Source organism: Macrotis lagotis, chromosome 3 (assembly GCF_037893015.1).
Source record: "Macrotis lagotis isolate mMagLag1 chromosome 3, bilby.v1.9.chrom.fasta, whole genome shotgun sequence".
Classification (NCBI taxonomy): Eukaryota; Metazoa; Chordata; class Mammalia; order Peramelemorphia; family Peramelidae; genus Macrotis; species Macrotis lagotis.
This window is the reverse complement of record NC_133660.1, coordinates 36,986,142-37,007,332: the sequence shown is the minus strand read 5'-3', so window position 1 is coordinate 37,007,332 and position 21,191 is coordinate 36,986,142. Positions and strand designations below refer to the sequence as shown.

At 40.8% G+C, this 21,191-nt stretch overlaps 1 protein-coding gene across 2 annotated transcripts in view; it reads left to right on the top strand.

The window, feature by feature from the left end:
* The first annotated feature begins 6,813 nt into the window (after window positions 1–6,813).
* Window positions 6,814–21,191, top strand: part of G3BP2 (G3BP stress granule assembly factor 2) — a 44,760-nt gene continuing 30,382 nt past the window's right edge. For both annotated transcript variants that reach the window (XM_074228466.1, XM_074228465.1), the window contains exon 1: window positions 6,814–7,023. The gene's annotated coding sequence lies outside the window, so the exon portion shown is untranslated. The remainder of the gene's footprint in view (window positions 7,024–21,191) is intronic.

Genomic DNA, 21,191 nt, shown 5'->3' with positions numbered 1-21,191 from the left:
GCTCTACTCTACTGTTGAAAGTTTGTCACCTAACAATACTGTAATGTCAAAGAGCCTCAGGAATCACAGAACTTCTGAGGGGCTTCCTCTCCCAGCTTGATTTTTTTTTTGACTGGATTAAAGAGGACACCTCTGTCTCATTTCTTTCTTATCTGATTCCCTTGATCATTGAACATGCATTGCCTTAGTCCAACTGAGTTAAAGACCCTAGCTTAAAAAGGCCAAGGACTCCCCTGCATCTGGCCATCTCCAGTCATCTTGATCCAGCCCATCCCGGCCATGGGGTCCAGAGGGCTCCAGAGGAGAAAGTGAAGCTGATGCACAACTTTCCCCTCTCTTAAGTCAAATTCATTTGCCTATCATGGCATCACTTTCCTGATGAAAAGCTCTTTTTTTGGGAATGAAGGACAAACAAAAACTTAATAGGGAAAGAATACTAGTTTTGATGTCCAAAAATACTTTTCTCCAAATCAAAATTCACCTTTGAACTTCCTATTGTGTAACTTTTGACAAGTTACCTGCAAAATGAGGTCTTGAGACTTGGAAGCCTTTAAGGTCCTTTGAGGTCTACCTAGATCTATGAAATGATGTAGTGGGTAAAACTAGCTAAAGTATATACAACATGAAGTTTTACAGAGTTAAGTACTTTAGGGGTGGCTAGGTGGCGCAGTGGATAGAGCACCGGCCCTGGAGTCAGGAGTACCTGAGTTAAAAAAAAAAACAGAGTTAAATACTTTATAATACCTTATTTCATAGATTTTATTTTTTATATACAGCTATAGGAAAATTACTTCATTTTCTTTTTTCATTATATATTTTATTTTACAATTACATAAAATAGTAGTACAATTATATACAATATATGCAATACCTATCATATTTTGGTAAGGTTTTGAATTTTATACCCCCTTCCTGCCCCTCCACCACAGAAGGTAATCTGATAATCTTTACATTGTTTCCATGCTATGAATTGATCAAAATTGAATGTATTGAGAGAAAAAAACATATCCTTGAGGAAAAAATAAAATATTAGAGATAGCAAAATTATGTAGTATATAAGACAACTTTTTTAAAAAATTGATTTGGCTTTGTTTAAACTCCAAGATTCTTTCTCTGGATACAGATAGTATTCTCCATCACAGATCCCCTAAAATTGTACCTGATTATTGTACTGATGGAATGAACAAGTCCATTAAGGTTGATCATCACCCGGTGTTGCTGTTAGGGTGTTCTTCTGGTTCTGCTCATTTCATTCAGCATCAGTTCATGCACGTCTTTCCAGGCTTCTCTGAAATCTCATCCCTCCAGTTTCTAATAGAAAAATAGTGTTCTATAACATACATATACCACAATTTGTTCAGCCATTCCCCAATTGATGGACATTCACTTGATTTCTAATTCTTTGCTAGCACAAATAGAGCTGCTATGAATATTTTTGTACAAGTGATGTTTTTACCTTTTTTTCATGATCTTTTAGGGTAGAGGCAGGAGTGGTATTGCTAGATCAAAGGGTATGCACATTTTTATTGCCCTTTGAGCATTCCAAATTGCTCTCCAGAAAGGTTGGATCAGTTCACAGCTCCACCAAGTGTCCCAGATTTCACATCCCTTCCAACATTGATCATTGTCCTTTCTGGTCACATTGACCAATTTGAGAGGTGTGAGATGGCACTTCAGAGATGCTTTAATTTGCATTTCTCTACTCAGTAATGATTTAGAGCAATTTTTCATATATTTCATATATATATTTTCAGAATTTGTAGTTCATAATTTCTTTTTTCATATACCATAACTTGTTCAGCCATTCTCGAATTGATGGGCATCCCTTCAATTTTACATTTTTTTGCCACCTCAAAAGAGTGACTATAATATGTCAAGTATTCTTAATCTAAAGCTCACAGACACTCAGGGTCCATGTGCAGATATTAGAGAGGCTGAACATGAATAGGCAAAAAAAATTACATATAAATTTCAATATAATTGGTTTCCTTTGTGATCCAGTGAGAGTGAAGTTTGAGAGAGCAGCGTCAGGACATGTATTATGCACAAACATATATGTACATATGTATACGCATGCACATATATGTATATATGTGCACATGCATATAAATTATACATATTATTTTATCTGTATGCATATATAAATTTAGTTCATATTAACAAGTGGACATAGAAAGCACTTAATCCTGCCTCAGAGTTCTAGAGTAAGAAATTAGGAAAGGTATAAAGAAATCAGGTTTGTAGAGTATGAAAACTAAATGTGTCATACTATATTTCATCATGTGGATGATCATACAACATTGTATCACAGAACTTAAGGTTCTGTCACAGGCCCTCTTTTATTCTTACTCTCTGCAACTTCATTCTTGGTCATTTTACCAGGTCTCATGAATTAATTGATCATCTTTATTCAGATAAGATCTGCATGTCAGGTCAATTCTTCTATCAACAGGCATTTACTATGGATCAAGTACCATATTTGGCACTGAGGATATAAATTTAAAGGCTGCATTAATTCTTTAGTCCTTATCTTTTTCCTAATTGTTAGTCCAACATCAACATTTGCCTAGAACATCTCTATTAGTGTGTCCCATAGGCATCTTAAACTCAGCATACCCATTATAATAATAGTTATCTATTTAGCAGCATAGCTTAGACTTAAGGCTGCTAAACTACAATTACCCACTCTACCATTAATGTATTGGTTGATTTGGCTATACTATGGTAAAGTCTGGTTCTAAAGAAATTTGGGGGAACAGAAAAGTCATAAGACCAGTATTTTTTCTTACAATTGGTATTTTTGGTTACTTGAAGAGGCAAATAGAATAAGACAAGGATAAAAGGAAAAGGGAAAGGGAAAGAGACATCACTAGACAGGAAAGTAAAAAAAATGCCCATAAAGCAAGGAGTCTGGTACCAGATTTCTTTTGAATTTATATCATTGCCATTAGTAAGTAAAATGTTTAGGAGCTGATGGATTCCTATGCCTGGGGGGTTTGAAGTTCTGACCTTTATATTATACAAATACACTGATGAACATATATATATATATGTATATTTTCTTGGCTGAATAGACTTTTAGCCCCAGCTGTGTGGCAAATGGACAAGTGTAACTTAGACATTTTTTTTAAATGAGGCCAGTTAAATGTGCTTTCCTTTAAACCTTTATCTGTTAAAAGATAGCCATTCTTTTATTTTTTTCAAACATCTTATTACTTGAAATGTTTATCTATAGATAAATATCACCATAAGCTTAACTTGAGGGGTCAAATTATACTGAGGCCTTGGTGTTGAGTGCTACAACTTCAAATTTGACCAGTTATCTCTTAGTTTTGGAAGTTAATTTCCAAAGGCAAAAGATAATCAACAGAGAGTTAGCATTTATAGGAAACTTTAAGGTTGGCAAAACATTTCAAAGATCTTATTGGATTCCCACAATGCCCTAGGAGGTAGGTGCTATTATTATTTGCATTTGACAAAAGATAAAACTGAGGCAGAAAGAGATTAAATGACTTCCCCTGGGTCACAAAGCTAGTAAGTGTTTTCCATTGGTAACAAATTCCCTTTCATCTTAAATTTTCCATTTTTCACTCCTTCCATTTTGGGGTACTCACTGTACCCTAGTTTCTTCCTTCTTCTAGAGCTTCTCCTATTAACCTTTCCAGGACTGGTTGCACTTTCTTGAATACCTAACTGCAAATTCCACTGGTCAAGAGAGGGAAATCCAAAAACTTTAGGTCTCTTTTTTATTATTTCTAGACTTTCTTTTTACATCTCTCCTTTGAGATATATCCATCCAGTTTTATCACCTATCATTTATCCTTCCACAAGACATTCTACAGCTGCTGGTACAAACTTCATCCTATCTCAAGTTCCTACAGTATTGCCTGGGAACTTGTCCTCAGATCATTAAAAAATTTGAAATCATTTGTTCTCTTCTCTCCTGTTCCTCAACTCCTATCCCTAAAACACCCTTCCCTGCTATCTTTGCCTTCACTTCTAGGGTGAAAAGTGTCTCTTCTTTCTGCAAAGGCCAATACCTTTACATACATCCTTGATTCCAAATTCGTTCCAATGTACTCAAGCAAAAAGCATCTTTTACCATTCTCATTCTATCTTTTATCTTCTGTTACTCTGTATCCTGAGGGGTAGCTAAGTGATGCAGTGGATAGAGTATCAGTCCTGGAGTCAGAAGGACCTGCACTCAAATTTGATCTCAGACACTTACTAACTGTATGACCTTAGGCAAGTTACATCCAGAGACATCTCAGTTGTCCTGATTTAGATCTAGTGATTTAGCACATCCACCCCTCACTCAAATCCAATTCACTTGTTTGTCATGGTATCCCCTCCCTGATGTCATGGCCTTCTTTGAGAATGAAGGACAAATCGTCCCTCCCTATCTACTGGTTTCTTCCCTGCTGCCTCCAAATCTACCCATGCCTCTCCCATTCTTTAAAATTCATTTGATCATCTTTCCTCTCTAGGCTAAACTTCTGCTCATTTCAATCTCTCCTAAACCCTCTGCAATCTGGCTTCAGACATGACTTCATCAGTCCACTAAAACAGCTCTCTCCAAGATTACCATCAACATTTTTTTTTTAGGGTTTTTTTGCAAGGCAAATAGGGTTAAGTGGCTTGCCCAAGGCCACACAGCTAGGGAATTATTAAGTGTCTGAGACCGGATTTGAACCCAGGTACTCCTGACTCCAGGGCTGGTGCTTTATCCACTAGGCCACCTAGCCGCCCCCATTCCATCAACCTTTTTAAGTCATTTTTTGACCTCTCTGCAACCTTTGACGCTGTTGATTCCCTTCTTCTAAATGTTTTTTTTTTTTGACAAGGCAAAGGAAGTAAGTGACTTTCCCAAGGTTGAGCAATTAAGTAATAGATGTGTCTGAGGCTAGATTTGAACTCAGGTTCTCCTAATTCTAGGGTCAGTACTCTATCCACTGTGCCATCTGGCTGCCCCTGGATACACTTTTTTCCTCTGGATTTCATGACATTGCTCTGTCTTCCTTCTCCTACCTGTATTAGATTATTCCTCTTCAATTTCCTTTGCTTGATCTTAAACTTGGGTGTCTCTCAAGGCTCCAACCTGGACTCCTCTCATTTTGTTCTAAATGTTTCATGGAGAGTTTCCCTCTTTTATGGACTCTCCATGGATTTGATTGCTATCTCTGCAGGTAACTCCCAAATCTATGTATCTGGAAGTTTTTCTCTCTAGATTTCTAATCCCACATTATCAACTGTTTTTTGGGGGGCAGAACTCATTATTCCTCCTATCCTCAAATCTCCCTTCTTCCATTCCCTTACTATGGAGGGCATCACCAGCCTCTCAAGGTAGAATATCATTTTAGACTCTTCACTCTAACTCACCAACATATCCAATCTTTTGTTACTTTTTCCTACCTTCAATGGATCTCTCCTTTAGATCCCCTTTTTCTCCATCCATTCAGCCACCACCTTGATGGCCCTCTTCACTTCTCCTCTGGACTATGACTTCAAGTCTTTCCTCCAATTTCTCCTCTACTCATCTGCCAAGGTGATTTTCCTAAAGCCTAGGTCTGCCTAGTCATTCTCTAGCAATAAAATCTAGTGGTTCCCTATTACCTCCAGGATCAATACAGAGTCCTCTGATTGGCATTTGAGGCCCTTTGTAGCTTGGTGCCTTCCCACCTTTCATTTTTTTTATACAAATACAAAATGTATTTTATGTTTTCCTCTATGATCCAGCTACACTGGGCTGTTTCTTTGTAATTCTTCATAGGACTCCACCTCCAGTTTCTTCCTCCTTATTGCTTTTAGTTATCCTGATTTCCTGGAAGACTTAACTCAAACCTACCTTGTGCCTTCTCCCTCTAAGGTTCTTTCCTCTACTTTATCTCTATTTTAGTTATATGTATGTTATTTTTTTTTCTTTTTAGGTTTTTGCAAGGCAATGGGGTTAAGTGGCTTGCCCAAGGCCACACAACTAGGTCATTATTAAGATTTGAATTCAGATCCTCCTGACCCCAGGGCCGGTGCTCCATCCACTGCAGCACCTAGCCACCCGTTTTTTATTTATAAATGACATTTTATTTTTCTGATTACACGCGGTCTCCCCAGTCCCCTTGCTGTAATTTGGCGTCCCCATTTTCTATGTCCCTCTCCTCCCTTCCCACAGCAGTGATTAATCTGGCTTGGATTCCGTGCCTGCCATCCGCGCGTGTATAGAAATGGGGGTGTGCCCCGCCGGGAGCCTTTGTCTGCAGGGGCTGCCCCCGGGGCAAGGCCGGCGGGCTCCGCGGCACCCCCAGGCCGGCACCGGCCCGCGCCCGGGGCCACACGGGCCGGACGCCGGAGCCGCCGCAGCGACGCGGGCCCCCTGCGGCCGAGGCCGCCACCCCGGCCTTCCCCGGGCGCCAACCCCGCCGCCCCCGCGTCTGCCCAGGTTACAATGTCGCGGCGGGAGGCCCCCGGCCCCCGGCCCCGGCTCCCGGCCGCCGATGACGTCAGAGCCGCGGGAGCGCGCGGGCGGGGGAGGGCCGGCGTGCCGGAGGCCGGTTCCGGTTTTCTCCAGTCCGGGCCGCGAGCGGAGGGGGAGCGCGAGAACGGGCGCCGGGGTCGCGGAGACCTGCGCGTGCGCAGAGAAGGGGCCGGCCGGGGGGGGGGAGGGAGGGCGGGCCCGGGAGGAGCGCCTCCGTGGTTGGCCGGCGCCCGGCGGACGGGGTTCCCCGGGCCGGGCGGCAGGGGTAAAACAATAAGAGTGGGCGGTGGTGGAGGGGGCGGGACCCCCGCTCCCTGTCGCTCAGAGCCAGAGCCCGGCGCCGGGGAGCCAGGGAGCCCGCCCGCGTGCACGCGCCCCGCAGGACAGCGCCCGACGCTCGCCGGCTGCCAGGCTCGCAGGCTGCCAGGCTCGGGGGCTCCTTGTCGCGTCGGGCAGGCCGGGCCCAGCGCAGCCGAGGCGGACCAGCAAGGCCACCGTGCGCCGCGGCCTCTCGTGGGAGCCGAGTCTGTGGCCTCCGCCGCCGCCGCCTGGAGGTGCGTGCGGCCCGGGGGCCGGGGCGGGCGCGGGGGCGAGGTGAGGGTCTGGGCCAGGGGGCTGCGGCGCCGCCCTGCCCGGGGGAGGGGGCGGGAGCCGCGGCCTGGACCACCCGGCGGCGAGACCCCGGCCCCCGCCCCACCCCCACCCGCGCATCCGTGTGCCGGGCTGGGGGAGGGGAGGGCCGGGCCGGGCCGCCTCCTCTTCCTCCCTGCTCCCCTCCCCCTCCCCGCGGCCTGCCTTGGCAGGTGGGCCTGGGCCGGAGGAAGGCCCCCCGGGCCGGGCCGGGCCGGGCCCCGAGCCGGAGGGCTAGCTCCGGACTCCGGATCCTAACGCGTTTCTGCACCGCAGACGTGGAGGGGGTGGGCCCGGCAAGCCGGCCCCCGGCCCCGCGCCCCCGGCCCCGCCCCCGCCCGTCGCCGCCGTTTGGATGCAAAAAGAGTGAAAGCTGCTGTGGGCTTGTGGGGAGGCCTCGGCGCGCGGTGGCTGCGCCCCCCGGACCCTCCGGGTCCCTCGGCTTTCTGGTGGAGGCTGCCGGCCTCCAGCCTACCCTTGCGGCCATGTTTTATGCTCCCTTCCTCTCCGCGCCCTGGGCCCGGACCCCGGCCGGGCTCCCCATCCTTCTCTGCGGGGCCCCCCCGGCCCGCTCGAGCATCACCTTCAGAAACCTCCCTGCCCCCCTCCCCCCGTGGACCCGATTCCTCCCAGTGCGCCCCCTGGCCTCCCGGTCTCCCCCTGGCATCCGTGCCAGGCTGACTTCTCCCCTTGTAACGCACTATTCCTCATTGCCGCGTCTGTTCTGTCCCAACCTGTTCTGGTTTGTAAACGTGGGGCGCGGAGCCGGTGGCCCGGGAGCCGGTGGCCCGGTGGCCCGGGAGCCGGTGGCCCGGTGGCCCGGGAGCCGGTGGCCCGGTGGCCCGGGAGCCGGTGGCCCGGGAGCCGGTGGCCCGGGAGCCGGTGGCCCGGGAGCCGGTGGCCCGGGAGCCGGTGGCCCGGGAGCCGGTGGGGGAAGAGGCAGGAGGCCGCAGCGCAGCGCCAGATGCTCTAGATTATTCATCTTTGTCTCCATCGGGACCATGGATGGTAGAGGTGTTTGATACAATTAAGTGGATGGGCATCATGCTACGGATTGTTGCATAAGAGAATACTGATGACCAGAAACTCCCTCCTCCTCGTCGTGGAAGTGCAAGAAGCGCTCTACCTGGCCCTTGTAATTCAAGACTTTTGAAGGGAGAAGGGCCTACTAAGCCTTACCATTTGCCTTCCAGAAAGAATACAGAAATTCCTACCCAAATCTGTATTAGCTTCTTAATTTAGAATTTATTTTATGAACAGAGTGACCTAACTAAACATTCCTTGGGCCTTTGAGCTTCTAGTAAAGCTGCTGTTTTTAATTAAATTCTTGACAGGTAACCTGAATAGGAAACTGAAAGGATGATGATTCTCCAGGTGAAAAAAAATCTTTAACATAATAACATTTGATTTCTAGGAATGGCCATGTGTGATCTCACTGATTTCACTCCATTGCCTACTTCAGAAATACTTGATTAAGAACCTTTATAGTTCGTAGTCCAGATTGCATTCTTACCTGACATTTGTTATTGTGCATTGTTTCTTACCTGACACTTGTCATTGTTGGAGTAGAAGTGTGGTAGTTGAGAAGTTGGAATTGATAACGGGTTATAGCAAAAAAAAAAAATTGCTATGGTAGGGAGCAAAGAAGAGATTTGATATCAGGGATCTTTTCGAGAAAAGGTGGGGGGAAAAACCAATCCTAATCCCCAGGAGAGCTTGGAATTCTTTTGGCAGGTTGAGCAATTTAATAATACATTCCTATCACCAAGCAATCTCCAATTTGTGTTTCAAATTTTTTGCAATAGAATTTTAAATGCTTTACAAAATTCAGAATATCCTTTTTAGCATTTTATTGATGCAACTAACTCAAATTTTATTATTAGCTTTCAAATATTTAAATTTTAAATCATTACTTGCAAATATAGTCTTTTGTGCTTTGTAAACCTCTCCTTACAAAGCTTGTCGAGTTTTTTTGGTATTATCCTTTATTTTTCATGTGATTTGACTTGCCCATGGGCTTGTCAAATTAGTATTTTATAAACTCGTTAACTAATGTGCTTGAATTTAGGTCTCTCCATGATTTTCCAAATCCAACTTTCATTGACTATTTTCTTTAGCAAGCATTTTTTACAATGTTATATACTCTGCAAGGCTTGTGTAGGATTCAAAAACTGACCTCAAGCTTCTTGTTCTACAAAATAACTGCTCTTGCCATTGTAAAAAGTTACTTTTTTGCCTAACACAGTTTGTTTTCTTGGGTAAGAGAGGGGGATGTGTTATAAAGATTTGAAGATGGCTATCTTTTTTTTCTTTTTTTTTTTTAGGTTTTTGCAAGGCAATGGGGTTAAGTGGCTTGCCCAAGGCCACACAGTTAGGTAATTATTAAGTGTCTGAGGTTGGATTTGAACTCAGGTCCTCCTGACTACAGGGCAAGTGCTTTCTATCTACTGCACCACCTAGCTACCTGAAGATGGCTATCTTTTTATATTTCATTTATATCCCTTAAAATCAAGACTTAATTGCTGCCTCAACCTACTTTTCATTATTAGGTCATTAAGATTTTTTCTTTGTTTTTCCTGGTTTCTTAGTTTTGATTAATTCTTAGTTTTTTCTTAGTTTCTTAGTGTTTCTTGGTTCTAGCCCAGGTTGCCATCATTGGCCTGCAAAATGGTATTTATTGGATATTGTTTCTTTTTGGATCTTTTAGTTAACTTCTGGCACCCTAGTTTATTGTTTATCTCACTTAATTTCCATGTCTTTTATCTAGTTTGGGTCCCCTAAGAGATAATGTAATGTGGAATTGTAGTTTCCACTTTTCTGAGTTTGCTTTATAACTTGAAAGAAATTTGCTGTAGGTGATCTGGGCACCAGTAATAACTAGGCATATCCCCATACCACTGTTGACTCTCTCTCCTCTGTACGCTGGTGAAGAAGCCTTACTTTTCTCCCAGGGTTGTTAAGATAATTATGTAAGAGATGGGAAAGCACTCTAGAAACAAGCCATAAGTGTCATTTGGTTGTATTGTGGCATTATTCTTTTGGTGATAATTGATGTAATTCCCTATCTTTATATGTAGTCCTGATTTTGACCTGGTGTACAACATTTTACTGCTCTTGATATACATATACATATACATATACATATATATATATATATATATATATATATATATAAGTTTTTTTGGCAAGGCAATTGGCATCAAGTGGCAGCCAGATTTGAACTCAGGTACTCCTGACTCCAGGGCCTGTGCACTATCCACTGCGCCACCTAGCCGCCCCTCTTGATATATTTCTTATACAGTTTCTGAGCCTGCTTATTAACTTTGATCATGGCTGAGATATTTGGGGCTTGGGAGAAGTGGTAGACTATTCTTCAAAACCTTTTTTTTTAAATTAGAGATTTATATAGGACTTAGGTGTTTGTGAAGCTCTTATTGTATTGAGTTTCACAGAGGTGAATATTTCATCTCCACGTAAGAAATAACTTGTTTCCATCGTAGTGCAAAGTTGGAATGGGTTGTCTCAATCAACAGCTTTTTTTTATGTATTTTCTATGTGGCAGAACCTGAGAATACCAAAGACAGTATTGGTCATGCCCCCAAGGAGCACATATTTTGAGGAGGAATGAGAAATGGAAATATGTACATCTCTTAGACCTACACAAGATACATGCAGAATAAATGGGGAACTAAGAAAAGTCTCCTGGAGAGTGGCTCTTGAACTAAATTTGAAGCTTCCAAGGGCTTTCAGGAGTCGGGAAGTGAGAATTCCAAGGAAAAGGAACATTTAGAGAAAAGCACTGAGATAGGCCTCCTTTCTACTGGAGGAACAAGAAGTAGTGCTAGTGTGTCTAGGCAAAAATCTGTGTTTAATGGAGTAAGAAATATGTGAAGGGTCAGGTTGGGAAAAGCTTTGAATGTCAAATAGAGCTATTTATGTTTTATCCCGGAGATACAGAAACCGCTGTAGGTGGAAGCTTGTATTGCTCTAGTTTGTTTATCTTATTTAATTTCCACTACTTTTATTCATTTTGAGTCTCCTAAGAGAGATGGGTGTGGTGTAGAATCCTGGTGTAGTCTCTAGGTCAGGGACATTTCTTTGGTAATTTTATGGAAGATGGATTTGAGTGGGGAGGGATTTAATACCACTTAAGAAAGAAGTCCTTCCTATCTGTCAGTCATTGTAGTCCATCAGTCCCTGTTCTCCAGGAACCCATTCTAATGAGGGAGACATAGATAACTTGGGTACCTGCTAGATAGAAACAGTGGACACAGACACCGCTGTGACCCTAGTGATGCCAAGGGGAAGGCCCTAGCTTTTAGGAGGACTAAAAGGAAGGAAGTCAGACAAAAAGGTGAAGATGGAAAGCATTTCAGTCATAAGCCTGCCAGCTCTGTGAAGGCCATGAAGATAGATGGGAGTGAGCAGCCTTTGAAATGGCAAGTAGAAGGATCAGCAAATAGGCCAGTGGTTGCAGAGTGCTTGGAAGGAAAGAAGTAAAATTTCAAAACCAATGGAGAAGTAGCAAGGGGCCAGGTTATGATAAGTTTTTGTTTTAATGACCAGTTTTAAATACCAATAAGAGGACTTTGTATTGGTCTTGGAGGTAATGGGCTCCCATTGGATTTTGAGTAGGCAGACTAAAGCTTTAGACAAATCACTTTGGCAGTTTTGTGGTGGATAGATTATAGAGTGAGAAGATACTTCAAACAAGAATAAAAATTAGGTGATAAAGGCCTGATCTAGGATGTTGACTCTTGCCAGAGTAACTGGGAGTATGATAATATCCTTTTTTTTTTTTTTGCAAGGCAAAGGGGGTTAAGTGGCTTGCCCAAGGCCACACAGCTAGGTAATTATTAAGTGTCTGAGGTCGGATTTGAACCCAGGTACTCCTGACTCCAGGACCAGTGCTTTATTCACTACGCCACCTAGCCGCCCCAATAATATCCTTAATAATAATAGAATGGAAGAGAGGAGGTTTTGGGGAAAGGATAATGTTGTTCCATCGTGTCAGATTCTTTGTGACCTTGTGGACCGTACCATTCATGGGATTTTCTTGGCAAAGACATTGAGTTGTTTGCCATTTCCAAAAGGCTTGGTAACATGGGACTGAAAGTCTAGAGAATAAAGGACTGGATTTATAGATGTCAGGATGATCTGCATATAGATGATAATTGCATCCCTGGTACCAAGTGAGAGAGTATAGATAAGAAAGGTCTCTGAGATTGTTGCTGAGAAGGGCCCAAGGCAAGTAGAACCAGGAGAAAGCAATCATGAAACTCAGAGAAGAAAAACTGACCAGCAGAAGAAGGTGGTCAACACAGATCCAGAGATCAAGAATGTTGAGGACGGAGAAAAACCATTAATTAGAGTTGCCTGTTAACAGTTTATTGGTATCTTTGGAGAGAGTTGTTTCAGTTGAACGATAAAGGTCTGAAGCCAGATTGCAGAGCGTTTAGGAGAGATTAAAAGGAAAGAAAGAGGCAATACCCACTTTTGGTTGACTTATTTTTTTTTTGTCAAGTAAGTTTTAAGTTTGAAGGAAATGTTCATTGAATAACCAGAAGGAATGTGTGGATCAGGAATGTTTGAAAATAAGATTGAGCTAGTGGTTATTAGGCTTAAGTGAAGCCCAACTAGGGCAGTGACTGTGGAAAGAAGGATCATAATTATGTTGCCTTGATCATTTTCAATCATGTCCAAACCTTCATGACCCAATTTGGAGATTTCTTGGGAAAGATACTGGAGTGGTTTGTCATTTCCTTTTTCAGCTCATTTTAAAGATGAAAAAATTGAAGCAAACAGCCTTAAGTGATTTGCCCAAGGTCATTTGACTTGTATTTGTGGCTGGATTTGAATTTAGGTTGATGAATCTTCCTGACTCTAGGCTCTGGATCTTAATAAGTTCCCCTTAATGCAAGTTTTCATCTAGTTGATGGTGTGATTTGGCCAAGATAGCCTCAGATTTTTTTTTATTTTAGGGGTCTGATTATCTGTGGAAGCCTAACCAAACTGGAAACTGGAATTTACTGTTTTAGACTAGAGAGAGAGAACGAACCTGTGAACATTTCTATTTCAAAGTATATTTAGAGAACTAGCTATGCTCCCCAAAGTGTTGGGACTTAGAATCAGCAAGAACTGAGTTCAATTCCTGCCTCTCACTCACTAGCTTTGTGATGCTGAACCATTCACTTAAGCTCAATCAAACAGGGTTAATAGCAATACCCAGCTTATAGGGTTTTGTGAAGCTCATCATCATCATCATCATCATAGTTCTAGTTCCACTCTACCACTAGCTATGGGACTTTGGACAAGTTACATACCATCTAGGGTCTGTGCAACCATGAAAAGTCTCTTTTTTAGTTGTTAGAACTAAATAGATTTACAATATTACTTCTTGTCTTCCAGTGTAAAATGATGGGGTTAGAATAGATGATAGGTAGTATAGTGAATAGAACTCTAGGCCTGAGTCAGGAAGACCTTTAGTCTTTGAATTCTGCCTCAGATACTTACTAAAGCTGTATGATCCTGGGCATCCATCTTATTTTTGCAGCAGTTTCTTTATCTCTAAAATGGAGGTAAGGACAGTGCCTGCCTCAAAGAGATCAAATGAGATAAAAGATGTAAAGAACTTTGCAAAATTTATAATTGCTAGCTGTTAAGTCCCCTTCCATCTCTAACCCGATTCTATGATAGTGATGTTTCTCTAAACAAAAGCCTGATGACAGGAAATTGGGGAAACCTCTTTGCTGACGAAATGGCTCATTCTCAGATCTAAGTCACTGAAAAGTTAGGCCAGGCTCTGAGGAATGCCTTGACTAGACTGCCAAAAGGGAGATAGGATGAAGGATCTTACAGGATGAAGGGGGGGGAAGATAATTAATATCCTGGAATGCATCCCTTTTGTATCAGGGGCCCCAAGTTTCTGGAAGCAAAATTATGCTATTAATTAAAAGGGGATATTACTGCACTCCCATCAACATAATACAGATGTGCATCTTGCTCTGGTTCAAGTGTTTTTAAAAAAAAGTCTGTTAAGTATCATTTGGTTTACTATCTTACATTTAGGCCATATATGGAAGGAGATTGCTGCCAGGAAAACCTTTATTTTTTATTTTTTTGTTTTTTTGGTAGAAGGTATATTTATTTAGAAATAACTTTTAAAAATTTATTACTAAGAATGTTGTTAATGTCCTGATTTTTTCAGGGGGGTAGGTAATCAATTTATTTTAGGACATGTAAGGGATCCTTCAAGTCTCCAACAAAGGCAAGAATAGGGGAAGGAAATGAAAAATGAAACGTAGTTGCCTTTGCTAATTGTTGATTTCTTTACCATTCCCCACCTTTTAAAGATGTGTATTTTGGAGGGAGGATGATAAGGGGAGATTTCGCAACAATTGACTAAATTGAGGAGAAGCAGAATTCACCCAATTCAAAGCTAGATATGGAAACAGTGATATATTGAATAGAATAATTCTCACCATTGAAAGACTGTGTCACATGCATGTGTTTGAAGCTCACTCTAATGATCAACTCTTCGGAAGATGTGCAGCAGTCTTTCAAACCCAGTTCAATTTATTCCCCTGTCATCTAATTCATTTCCTGAATACATTTGTATCAATTGTTAAGTAATTTGTTGTTCAGTCATTTCAGCCATGTTTGACTCTTTATGACCCCATTTGGGGGTTTTCTTAGTAAAGATACTGGAGTGGTTTGCCATTTCCTTCTTCAGCTCCTTTTATAGATGAGGAAACAGAGGCAAACAGTATCTCTCTGCCTTGGACCAGATTCAATCTTTCTGACTCCAGGCCTGGCACTCTATTCAATGTGCCACCTAGATGCTGAATAAGATTAAGATTTTGAAAAAAAAAGGTGAAATTACCAATCTGTAATTAGGGCTATAGTAGAGAGAAATGTGGGTATCCCTATGGGTCTTCTCTAGGTCCATCCTCTGATAGCCTATATTTAGTCTAGCATGTTTTTATGATCAGAATGAGTGAGGTTAAGACAATCCCCCCCAAAAGTCATGGTCTTTAAAATTCAAGGATAAATGAATCTGGCCTATTTGCTAGTTTGTTTATGCCATGGAATTATGCAATGACTGTCATCCTACTACAATTTAGCTACTGTGCTGTGAAATTTAGCCTTTTGACTGAAGTAGAATCACAATAAATAAGGGTATTTGGGATCCTGGATTTTAAATAGTGTATGATGTGCACTGTAGAGTATGAACTTGGTGAGAAAGCAACAGATATAGTATGGATATATTGATCTTATTTCTTGTGCAATTATTTGAGGGTTCGTAGATATAGGCCTGAAAAGGACCTCAGAAACCATTACTTATTTTCCCTCCCCTTTACACATGGATAAACATGTGCACAAAGTCATAGAGGTAGTGACAGTGGTAGGATTTACATCTATGTTCTTGATCACTAGAGCTCATGTCCTGTGTTAGTACACTGGAGCTAACAGGCATAGCTTTCATTACACTGTAGTTGATTTGGTTCTAGTTGGAAATCTGTTTTGATTGAAGTTGTGAATTAATTTTGTTTATTTTTAAAATCAGTATTAATTAGTTTTGAGTCTTTGGTTAGCACATAGGTGAAATAGGGAATTCAAAAGAAGGTAAGTGATCTTTGCTCTTAGAAAGCTTGCAGATACTTGAAAGAAACCTTAGCAGCCATTTACTCCAACTTTTACACAAATCAAGTAAGTGGCACTTGTATAACTGTCAGAGGAATTTAAAGAATTCATCAATAAGAGTTTCTTAGGAATCTTCTATGTATTAGATGCTGTGTTTGGACTGGAGTGGCCAAAGAAAAGGATATGTGTTGATGGCTTTGGAAAAGATGAAGTTTAGATATCTAAAAGGGAGAAGCAATGATATTTCTTATGGGACTAGATATTAGGACAGTATGCAAAAGGTAGAGATTAGGAATGGGCATCTTCTGTGTCTTGGTGGAAAGGAACAGTAATCATTATCCCAGCTTGCCTGCAACAGATTGAACAGTGGACTTATAAATAAGTAGGAACTCCATTGACTAGAAACTTGAAAGCCACCTATCCAGAGGCATTTAGATTCCAATAATGAAGAAACATTTTTGAGCAGGGGAATGACATGAAGAAAACCCTATTAGAACAAGATTAGTATATGAATTGGCCAGGTGAGAGAGTAGTGATAAAGAAGCTGATTATAAAATGTGTACAGGACTTGGATTAGGACAATAGGACTGAGAATCATTTGGTGGCAGGTTGGCTCTAGAGAATAAAAGAGAAAGAAAAATAAAAGATGATGCCAAATTTCCAGCTTGATTAGAATTGTTTTTATTTTTTATTTTTATTTTTTTTTTCTTGCAAGGCAAGGGCTTGCCCAAGGCCACACAGCTAGGTAACTATTAAGTGTCTGAGGCCAGATTTGAATTCAGGTCCTCCTGACTCCAGGGCCCGGTGCTCTATCCACTGTGCCACTTAGCCACCCCTAGAATTGTTTTTAACCATGGACAGAAATGATAGAGTTGAGAAGGTGAATTGATAGGATCAAATCAATCAGGACTTGGTGAATTGTGATATTGAAACATGAAAATAGAAAAGAGCCTTGAAGAAAATGACATTTCAGAGATGAGAGGTTTAAATAATTTATTTAGAGGTGATCTTTAAAGTAGGGATTTAAACTTAGCTTTAGGGCTATACTTATGTATAAGGGATGAGAGATGTTGCAGCAAAATGGTAAGTATTGATAGACTTGGAAAGATTAATGGTTGCATCATGAATGGAGGAACAAGTGTTCTATATGTTGATGGAGAAAGATGAGAACTAAGAAAATGTCATTTATTTGCCAGGTTCATTTGGTTACTTTTAAGAAAAAAGTTTTAGATTTTGGGATTTGGAGATTGACCTAGATGTGAAGTGGATGGGGGTGTAAACCACAAGAAAGGAGGACAATTTGGGAGTAGTATCAGGGTTGTTAAGATTATTTGTTCAGGAGTAGAGAAACCTGAGCATGTTTGAAGGAGACTGGCAGGGAAACTTTGGAGGGGGAAAAACCAGAGAAACTGAAAAATGAGGATAGTAACTGTAGAATTGAAATCTTAGAAACTCTGTGGGGAGAAAACAAGTAAAGAGATGGGGTAAAAGAGTCGAGAAGAAAGCCATCATTCTTCAAGCCCACATTAACTCTCACTTAAGATTATAGCAATATTTCAGTCTGTTTCCTCTCTAGTTCATCAGAGCTGCCAAGAATTTTCAGAGGGCTCTCTCTATCCACTAGGATAAAATACAAATTCTTAAAACTCTTTGCAATCTGACTTCAGCATATCTTTCTAGACTTATTTCACATTAATTTTACTCTATTATTTACCTGGTGTACCTTCTAATTAAATTGGCTGGGTTGAAGTAGAAGTTGAATGAATAGTCAAAGATAATTTATTTTGAGCCTAGTCAGCACTATTAAGAGAAATAGGCAAGTGAAGAAGAGTCACAGTCTCTGATTTAGGGGTCAGGAGATGAATTTGCTTCTTGACATGAGTTTGTGGAAGTCAGGATATGCACTTGGGAATGTAGACCTGGCTAGAGACATATTTTGTATTCATTTGCTTAAGAAGTGATTGCTACAGCTGGGGAATAAACAGCTTGTTTTTATTTTTGTTTTTTGAGGATGGTGGAGGCTTGAGAATATAGATAGACTTTTTAAGCTAATAGAAAAGGAGATTGCAATGGCAAGAGGGGGAGGGGAGGGCATTTGATGAGCAGAAAGGCTTATGGCAGGGAGGAGGTTCATTTATTCCTTATTCCTCAGCAAATGGTGCAAATTGAGAGGTTAGGTGAAGGGATAGATCTGATGGTTTGCTGAACATCAGATGGCCACAACTTTCCAAGTAGAGTAAAAAAATGCAACGTCCTACTTAAATGATAAGGGAGGGCAGAGAAGAGACTGGGTACTTGAAGAGAAATGAATGGTTGGGAGTGGTTACTCTTGGGGATTTTGTGGGGCAGGGGTACTTAATTGGGGTCTTTGAGGATGGTGGAGGTTGAGCTTTAAAAAAGTTTTGATAATTGTATTTCACTATATATGTGTGTGTGTGTATACATATGTGTACACATACGCACTTGAGAAGTTTGCCAGACTGCCACAAGGGTGCATGGCACAAAAAATGCTTTAAAAGCCCGTGCCAAACTGTTACCATGATGTGTTATAAAGCAACCTTTAGGGTCCAAGTAAGTTTAGATAAAATCTGTATATGGTTAATTTTAAAATGAAAGCATCATATGTGCATGTGTAAAAGAAAGCAAATAGAGTTGAACTTGTTTGTTTAAGGTACATTCTCATATTCTCTTCTGGTCTCCTTTTTCCTCTTTCTCTGCCTCCACCCCCACCCCCCAGAAAAGAAAAAAATCCCACATAGCACTTTGTACTCTTCTTTGCTCAGGATTGACCACTCACGGTAGCACACTACATTGACTCTGTGTGGTATTTGTTATAACTGAACAAATAAAAGTAACCTTTGGTTTCTGGCTAATGTCTATTTATATTAATTTGTGGATAAATTAGCATTATGTCAGATATAGGTTGGATTATGTTTAAGTTAAAACTATCTTATTTATTTTTTGAATTTTTTTAGTTTTTTTTTTTTTGCAAGGCAAATGGGGTCAAGTGGCTTGCCCAAGGCCACACAGCTAGGTAATCATTAAGTGTCTGACTCTGGATTTGAACTCAGGCCCTCCTGACTCCAGGACCCATGCTTTATCCACTGCGCCACCTAGCGGCCTCGTGTATTTATTTAACCAGATGTTTACTTTTATGTAACTCACCATTCATGGGTTATTCTCTTTCCTCCCAATTTCTTATAGTAGTGGTTCTCTTAACTCTTGATTGCTCACCTGATTGCCCATCTGGTTGTTAAGAATAGATCTTTAAACCCTGTTATGTAGTAATATTTTGGATTGTATTCCGTGATGTCTCATTCTGATATTAGCTAATTACTCAAACAATAAAATTTGCTTGAGGAGAAAGGTATTTTTTCCTTGAGGCCTTTTGTTTTAAAATCACCTCCATTTCCAAATCTATCCCCTCCCCAATGAGCCTTTCCTTGTATCAAAGAGTTATAAAGAAAAAAGAAAATCAGCAAAACCAGCCACAGTGATTATGTCTAATTGCATGGATAGACTTCTTTATCTCAACATCCTCAGTTCACCACCTCTAACATAAAAGGAAAGAGAGCTGTTTTAACTTTTCTTGAGAGTCAAGTTTAGTCGATATTACTCCATTCAGTTTCATTTTTTAGTGTGTGCTTTTCCATTTACTGCACTGATATAATTGTATATGTTTTCTGGGATCTGCTCTTTTCACTGTAGAACTGATAAGTAGATCCTGAAAGACCATATGCAAAATGATTAAAACAATGTAAATTAAAGAACTATTAAAATGAAGCTCTATGCTGTGTCATAACAACTGAGTTGCCTGAAGAAGGAATGAGACCATTCATCTCTCCATCTTCAGAGTTGATAATTCCAGCTTACTAGATTTGATGTGTTAGTTGGTTTTGCTGAACTGTTATCCCCTCCCCCTTAAAAAAAACCCTTTGTTACAAGTAATAACGTTGTTGAGGAAGGAAAGTCAATATTAAATATCACATTAAATGAAATGAATATGATATTTAAAAAAAGATCAGTTAAAAAATAAAACTATATGGAGGAGAAAATATCCTTCTGTAAATTTTTTTAAGGTTTTTGCAAGGCAAATGGGGTTAAGTGGCTTGCCCAAGGCCACACAGCTAGGTAATTATTAACTGTCTTGAGACTGGATTTGAACCCAGGTACTCCTGACTCCAGGGCCGGTGCTCTATCCACTGAGCCACCTAGCTGCCCCTATTGTAAATTCTTAATGATTTCTGTTTCTTATAGTTGAATAATAAGCCCCTACATTCTTATACTACATGTGCTTTGGCCATTCCAAAGTTCAGTAGTCTAATTTACTTGGTTGTACTTTTTTTTTGTTATTATAAAAAAAGTATTTTTTACTAATATTTTGACTTGTATGTGCCATTTCTACCTTGGAAGTCTTTCAGGAGAATTACTTAGCAATGGAATCTCAGGATCAACGACTTTGGACACTTGAGTCATATTAAAAACAAAATTCCATATTGCTTTCCAGAATGATTTGACTCAGTTCCACAATATATCTCCGTATTTTTGGTTGTTTTGATTTGTTTCTTTTTTCACCAGTTACTTATAGTAGTTTTAATGTGATGGTTAATAGTTTGTAGTTGTTTTAAAAATCATTTATTCATATCCTTTGGTTACTTGTCTCTTGGGAAATGAATTTTTTTTAGATTTTAAAATGGTCAGAGAAGAATCCCTCTCTTTTTTCTTGGGTAGTGACTATTCAAGAAAGACTAGGTAATAATCAACATTTTTTTTTTTGCTAGGCAATGGGGTTAAGTGGCTTGCCCAAGTCCACACAACTAGGTAATTATTAAGTGTCTGAGGCTGGATTTGAACTCAGGTACTCTTGACTCCAGGCCCCATGCTCTATCCACTGCGCCACCTAGCTGCCTGGGAAATGATTCTTGATCTTAATGTATTTGTGTCAGCTTTCTGGCTTGACCCCTCTTTGAGGGTTATAATAGAGATATGATGAGAATCATGTCCTTTAATCTTGACCATTAGATCTTTATCAAAGATAATTGACTTCAAAATGTTTATTATTGACAGCACATCAATCAGCAAGCTATATGCTAGACTCTGTATTGGGGATACAGGAAAAATTGAAAAACAATCCAATTTATGCTCTTAGCTGCAGTGATTTTTATATTAAAAAAATTTGTGTACTAGTTCTTTTTTAAAGGCTTTAGTCCATAGATTTATAGCTACAAGAGATCTAAATCAAGTGTTGCTGCAGGACAGGGAGTGAGGCTCTTCTACAGTTGCAACTTTGTAAATGAGAGAGAAGGAAGATGTTTCTTTGATACCACAGTTTAATGTTACATGGTATCAGGCGGCAGTTGTTTGGTGAGCTTCATCTATCCTGAACATATTTTCATTCGGATCCACAACCAAGTTACTATTTTAATTTGTTTTTTCTCTCATCTTTATT